The sequence below is a fragment of the Oncorhynchus keta genome, unplaced genomic scaffold (genome assembly GCF_023373465.1).
Source record: "Oncorhynchus keta strain PuntledgeMale-10-30-2019 unplaced genomic scaffold, Oket_V2 Un_contig_29406_pilon_pilon, whole genome shotgun sequence".
In the NCBI taxonomy this organism is placed as follows: Eukaryota; Metazoa; Chordata; class Actinopteri; order Salmoniformes; family Salmonidae; genus Oncorhynchus; species Oncorhynchus keta.
In genome coordinates, this window is record NW_026286526.1 from 54,374 (window position 1) to 62,500 (window position 8,127).

The 8,127-nt window shown below is 51.4% G+C and overlaps 1 pseudogene; it reads right to left on the bottom strand.

The window, feature by feature from the left end:
- LOC127923354 (fascin-like) overlaps positions 1 to 8,127 on the bottom strand; it is a 28,424-nt pseudogene that overhangs the window by 20,184 nt on the left and 113 nt on the right.

Consider the following 8,127-nt stretch of genomic DNA (forward strand, 5'->3'; position numbering starts at 1 on the left):
GGTTGTGTTGGTCCTACCTTGCCTGGTTAGGTTCTAGAAGGTTGTGTTGGTCCTACCTTGCCTGGTTAGGTTCTAGTCCTGTTCTAGAAGGTTGTGTTGGTCCTACCTTGCCTGGTTAGGTTCTAGTCCTGTTCTAGAAGGTTGTGTTGGTCCTACCTTGCCTGGTTAGGTTCTAGAAGGTTGTGTTGATCCTACCTTGCCTGGTTAGGTTCTAGTCCTGTTCTAGAAGGTTGTGTTGGTCCTACCTTGCCTGGTTAGGTTCTAGTCCTGTTCTAGAAGGTTGTGTTGGTCCTACCTTGCCTGGTTAGGTTCTAGTCCTGTTCTAGAAGGTTGTGTTGGTCCTACCTCGCCTGGTTAGGTTCTAGTACTGTTCTAGAAGGTCCTACCTTGCCTGGTGGAGACGTTCCTCTCTTGAAAGATGGTGAGAACCACCTGAGGGTGACTCTGCTCCAGAGAGAACATCTCGTCCTTCCCCACGCCTGGCTCGTTCTTCCCGCTCTTCATGGAAGGTTGTGGGTCCGACGGGGCGCCAGGTAGCGCCCGGAACAATCCCTGAACGCCACCTTGCCGGAGCGGAACTCCAGCGTGTATCCGGTGGTCTTGTCCGGCTACCGCCTCCAGGCTGCCGTCATTCTTCAGGAAGTTGGTTGTCAGACGTCTGCAGGTGGTAGCGTTGGTCTCTGAACACCAGGGTGATCAGGGGAGTCCCACCCCACGGGACGTCGCGGTCGATAGAGACCTCGTCCACCTTGGAGGACAGGTGGTTCTAACGCTTCCTGGTCACACTGAAGATGTTCACCTGGAAGGGGAGAGGTCAGAGGTCAGGTGTTAGGGGGGTGTTACCTGAGGATGCATGGCAATGTGAATGCCCCATTTAGAGGAGAGGTTAGAGGTCAGGTGTTAGGGGGGGGGGGGTGTTACCTGAGGATGCATGGCAATGTGAATGCTCCATTTAGAGGAGAGGTTAGAGGTCATGTGATAGGGGGTGTAGGTGTGTTACCTGAGGATGCATGGCAATGTGAATGTCCCATTTAGAGGAGAGGTTAGAGGTCAGGTGTTATGGGGGGGTGTTACCTGAGGATGCATGGCAATGTGAATGCCCCATTTAGAGGAGAGGTCAGGTGTTATAGGGGGGTGTAGGTGTGTTACCTGAGGATGCATGGCAATGTGAATGCCCCATTTAGAGGGAGGTTAGAGGTCAGGTGTTATAGGGGGGTGTAGGTGTGTTACCTGAGGATGCATGGCAATGTGAATGCCCCATTTAGAGGAGAGGTCAGAGGTCAGGTGTTATAGGGGGGGGGGGTGTAGGTGTGTTACCTGAGGGTGCATGGCAATGTGAATGCCCCATTTAGAGGAGAGGTTAGAGGTCAGGTGTTGGGGGGGTGTAGGTGTGTTACCTGAGGATGCATGGCAATGTGAATGCCCCATTTAGAGGAGAGGTTAGAGGTCAGGTGTTATAGGGGGTGTAGGTGTGTTACCTGAGGGTGCATGGCAATGTGAATGCCCCATTTAGAGGAGAGGTTAGAGGTCAGGTGTTAGGGGGGGTGTAGGTGTGTTACCTGAGGGTGCATGGCAATGTGAATGCCCCATTTAGAGGAGAGGTTAGAGGTCAGGTGTTGGGGGGTGTTACCTGAGGATGCATGGCAATGTGAATGCCCCATTTAGAGGAGAGGTTAGAGGTCAGGTGTTAGGGGGTGTAGGTGTGTTACCTGAGGGTGCATGGCAATGTGAATGCCCCATTTAGAGGAGAGGTTAGAGGTCAGGTGTTGGGGGGGGGGGTGTAGGTGTGTTACCTGAGGGTGCATGGCAATGTGAATGCCCCATTTAGAGGAGAGGTTAGAGGTCAGGTGTTGGGGGGGTGTTACCTGAGGATGCATGGCAATGTGAATGCCCCATTTAGAGGAGAGGTCAGAGGTCAGGTGTTATAGGGGGGGTGTAGGTGTGTTACCTGAGGATGCATGGCAATGTGAATGCCCCATTTAGAGGAGAGGTTAGAGGTCAGGTGTTGGGGGGGGGGTGTAGGTGTGTTACCTGAGGATGCATGGCAATGTGAATGCCCCATTTAGAGGAGAGGTTAGAGGTCAGGTGTTAGGGGGGGGTGTAGGTGTGTTACCTGAGGATGCATGGCAATGTGAACACTCCATTTTTCAGCCACTGATGCAGTCTGGGAGAGAAACCAGACATTAGTCCACACACGCTACAGTCCACACACGCTACAGTCCACACACACACGCTACAGTCCACACACACACGCTACAGTCCACACACACACACGCTACAGTCCACACACACACACGCTACAGTCCACACACACACAGCTACAGTCCACACACACACACACTACAGTCCACACACACACACGTCCACAGTCCACACACACACACGCTACAGTCCACACACACACACACGCTACAGTCCTACACACACACACACGCTACAGTCTACAGTCCACACACGCTACAGTCCACACACACACGCTACAGTCCACACACGCTACAGTCCACACACGCTACAGTCCACACACGCTACAGTACAGTCCACACACGCTACAGTCCACACACACACGCTACAGTCACACACACACGCTACAGTCCACCACACACGCTACAGTCCACACACGCTACAGTCCACACACGCTACAGTCCACACACACTACACACACACACACGCTACAGTCCACACACACACAGTCCACACACGCTACAGTCCACACACACACACACAGCTACAGTCCACACACACACACACACACACACACACGCTACAGTCCACACACACACACACGCTACAGTCCACACACACACACGCTACAGTCCACACACACGCTACAGTCCACACACACACACGCTACAGTCCACACACACACACGCTACAGTCCACACACACACGCTACAGTCCACACACACACGCTACAGTCCACACACACACACGCTACAGTCCACACACACACACGCTACAGTCCACACACACACACAGTCCACACACGCTACAGTCCACACACACACGCTACACACACACACGCTACAGTCCACACACACACACGCTACAGTCCACACACACACACACACACAGTCCACACACACACAGCACACAGTCGCACAGTCCACACACACGCTACACACACACACACGCTACAGTCACACACACACACACACACGCTACAGTCCACACACGCACAGTCCACACACACACGCTACAGTCCACACACACACACACACACGCTACAGTCCACACACACACGCTACAGTCCACACACCACACACACACACACACGCTACAGTCCACACACACACGCTACAGTCCACATCACACACACGCTACAGTCCAGTCCACACACACGCTACAGTCCACACACACACGCTACAGTCCACACACACACGCTACAGTCCACACACACACGCTACAGTCCACACACACACGCTACAGTCCACACACACACGCTACAGTCCACACACACACGCTACAGTCCACACGCTACAGTCTACACACACACACGCTACAGTCCACACACACACGCTACAGTCCACACACACACGCTACAGTCCACACACACACGCTACAGTCCACACACACACGCTACAGTCCACACACACACGCTACAGTCCACACACACACGCTACAGTCCACACACACACGCTACAGTCCACACACACACGCTACAGTCCACACACGCTACAGTCCACACACACACGCTACAGTCCACACACACACGCTACAGTCCACACACACACGCTACAGTCCACACACACACGCTACAGTCCACACACACACGCAGTCCACACACACGCTACAGTCCCACACACACGCTACAGTCCACACACACGCTACAGTCCACACACACACGCTACAGTCCACACACACGCTACAGTCCACACACACGCTACAGTCCACACACACGCTACAGTCACACACACGCTACAGTCCCACACACACGCTACAGTCCACACACACGCTACAGTCCACACGCACAGTCCACACACACGCTACAGTCCACACACACGCTACAGTCCACACACACACACGCTACAGTCCACACACACACACAGTACAGTCCACACACACACGCTACAGTCCACACACACGTTTACAGTCCACACACACGCTACAGTCCACACACACACACACGCTACAGTCCACACACACACACACTACAGTCCACACACACACACGCTACAGTCCACACACACACACGCTACAGTCCACACACACACACGCTACAGTCCACACACACACACGCACACAGTCCACACACACACACGCTACAGTCCACACACACACACGCTACAGTCCACACACACACACGCTACAGTCCACACACACTACAGTCCACACACACACACACACTACAGTCCACACACACACACACACACAGTCTACACACACACACACACACACTACAGTCCACACACACACACACTACAGTCCACACACACACACACACACTACAGTCCACACACACACACGCTACAGTCCACACACACACACACACACACACACTACAGTCCACACACACACACACACACGTTACGTGTGTTATTATAAACACATGTTATTTAACATCTAGAGAAAGCCAGTTGATGAATATTCATCAGCTCATCATGGAGTTTAAAACGCACCTACCTGGGCAAAGCAGCTGATCCTGTCCTCTGTGCCTCCCAGGTATCTGCCATGGACCTCTGACTGCAGAGAAACACAGTAGAATATACATCACACACACTACAACCCTCCTGACAGACAATACCCTCCACACACACACACACTACAACCCTCCTGACAGACAATACCCTCCACACACACACACTACAACCCTCCTGACAGACAATACCCCCCACACACACACACACACACTACAACACTACTGACAGACAATACCTCCACACACACACATACATACATCACACACCTTAGCCTACAACCCTCCTGACAGACAATACCCTCCACACACACACACACACATACATCACACACCTTAGCCTACAACCCTCCTGACAGACAATACCCTCCACACACACATCACACACCTTAGCCTACAACCCTCCTGACAGACAATACCCTCCACACACACATCACACACCTTAGCCTACAACCCTCCTGACAAACAATACCCTCCACACACACACACCTTAGCCTACAACCCTCCTGACAAACAATACCTACCTACCACACACACAGTAGGTAGTCTAGTGGTTAGAGCGTTGGACTAGTAACCAGCAGGTAGCCTAGTGGTTAGAGCGTTGGACTAGTAACCAGCAGGTACTAGTAACCAGCAGGTAGTCTAGTGGTTAGAGCGTTGGACTAGTAACCAGCAGGTAGCCTAGTGGTTAGAGAGTTGGACTAGTAACCAGCAGGTAGACTAGTGGTTAGAGCGTTGGACTAGTAACCAGCAGGTAGCCTAGTGGTTAGAGCATTGGACTAGTAACCAGCAGGTAGCCTAGTGGTTAGAGCGTTGGACTAGTAACCAGCAGGTAGCCTAGTGGTTAGAGCGTTGGACTAGTAACCAGCAGGTAGCCTAGTGGTTAGAGCGTTGGACTAGTAACCAGCAGGTAGCCTAGTGGTTAGAGCGTTGGACTAGTAACCAGCAGGTAGCCTAGTGGTTAGAGCGTTGGACTAGTAACCAGCAGGTAGCCTAGTGGTTAGAGCGTTGGACTAGTAACCAGCAGGTAGCCTAGTGGTTAGAGCGTTGGACTAGTAACCAGCAGGTAGCCTAGTGGTTAGAGCGTTGGACTAGTAACCAGCAGGTAGCCTAGTGGTTAGAGCGTTGGACTAGTAACCAGCAGGTAGCCTAGTGGTTAGAGCGTTGGACTAGTAACCAGCAGGTAGCCTAGTGGTTAGAGCGTTGGACTAGTAACCAGCAGGTAGCCTAGTGGTTAGAGCATTGGACTAGTAACCAGCAGGTAGCCTAGTGGTTAGAGCGTTGGACTAGTAACCAGCAGGTAGCCTAGTGGTTAGAGCGTTGGACTAGTAACCAGCAGGTAGCCTAGTGATTAGAGCGTTGGACTAGTAACCAGCAGGTAGCCTAGTTGTTAGAGCGTTGGACTAGTAACCAGCAGGTAGCCTAGTGGTTAGAGCGTTGGACTAGTAACCAGCAGGTAGTCTAGTGGTTAGAGCGTTGGACTAGTAACCAGCAGGTAGCCTAGTGGTTAGAGAGTTGGACTAGTAACCAGCAGGTAGCCTAGTGGTTAGAGCGTTGGACTAGTAACCAGCAGGTAGCCTAGTGGTTAGAGCGTTGGACTAGTAACCAGCAGGTAGCCTAGTGGTTAGAGCGTTGGACTAGTAACCAGCAGGTAGCCTAGTGGTTAGAGCGTTGGACTAGTAACCAGCAGGTAGCCTAGTGGTTAGAGCGTTGGACTAGTAACCAGCAGGTAGCCTAGTGGTTAGAGCATTGGACTAGTAACCAGCAGGTAGCCTAGTGGTTAGAGCGTTGGACTAGTAACCAGCAGGTAGCCTAGTGGTTAGAGCGTTGGACTAGTAACCAGCAGGTAGCCTAGTGGTTAGAGCGTTGGACTAGTAACCAGCAGGTAGCCTAGTGGTTAGAGCGTTGGACTAGTAACCAGCAGGTAGCCTAGTGGTTAGAGCGTTGGACTAGTAACCAGCAGGTAGCCTAGTGGTTAGAGCGTTGGACTAGTAACCAGCAGGTAGCCTAGTGGTTAGAGCAGGTAGCCTAGTGGTTAGAGCGTTGGACTAGTAAACCAGCTGGTAGCCTAGTGGTTAGAGCATTGGACAAGTAACCAGCAGGTAGCCTAGTGGTTAGAGCGTTGGACTAGTAACCAGCAGGTAGCCTAGTGGTTAGAGTTTTGGACTAGTAACCAGCAGGTAGCCTAGTGGTTAGAGCGTTGGACTAGTAACCAGCAGGTAGCCTAGTGGTTAGAGCATTGGGCCAGTAACCAGCAGGTAGCCTGAGTGGTTAGAGCGTTGGACTAGTAACCAGCAGGTAGCCTAGTGGTTAGAGCGTTGGACTAGTAACCAGCAGGTAGCCTAGTGGTTAGAGCGTTGGACTAGTAACCAAAAGGTTTAAAGATTGAATCCCCGAGCTGACAAGGTAAAAATCTGTTGTTCTGCCCCTGAACAAGGCAGTTAACCCAATGTTCCCCGGTAGGCCGTCATAGTAAATAGGAATTTGTTCTTAACTGACTTGCCTAGTTAAATAAAAGGTTAAATAAAAATAAATGTCCTAAACCCATTTTAAAAAAGGCGTCGAGAAATGCAGGCTACCGTTTATTAATGAATCAATATTTCTTGCTGATATGAAAGATACATTCCTTATGTTCCTCAAACAATACCGCAACCGATCCGTGTTCATGTAAAGTAACGGGCTCCCGAGTGGCGCAGCGGTCTAAGGCATCTTCGGGGCTTGAGGCGTCACTACAAACATCCTGGTTCGATTCTTCGGCTGTATCACATAAAAAACGGCGGTGTTTGGGAGTCCCATAGGGCGGCGCACAATTGTCCCAGCGGTCGTTCGGGTTTTTTAACCGATGAAAGCCATCAATGTAAATAAGAATTTGTTTTTAACTGACTTACCTAGTTAAATAAGAGGTTACATTTTTTTTTAAACGTTTAGAGAAAGCGTCCGGGCTCTTAAACACCACCAGTGAGAAGATACTATCGTGGGGTGACAATACAAAGGCAAGTCTCTCTCTCGTGCTTTTCATTCACACCCAAACATCCTCCCTCATCCTACCTGCAGAGACCATCTCCCATCGTCGTGAGCCGTGATGATGAACCGGGTCTCGGGTCCAGAACTCTCACTATCCCCGGTAACGTTCCCGTCTTTATCCGCCGCTATGTACCGACCCAGATGCGACTTGAGACAGAACACATTACCGGTCGCCTCTTCCCGCTCTGCTCCAGAGTCCAAATCTGCTTCTTCTTCAAGCTCGTGGCCGACGCGTTGATTTTAAAACCGAACGTTTCTGCGGTTAGGTATTTATTCCCACAGTTGATCAAACCGAACTGGATCTGAAGCATATCGCTTGTCCCGTTACTTGCTCCGTTACTACACATGATCAATCAATCTCCTCTCGGTTCCAACCGGTTCGGGTCAGAGTGTATCGGTGTGTGTTTTCTGATCAACGAGGATTCGGTGGTTCCCGACGGATGCACTCTGTTCCTCCGCCTCGCGTGTTT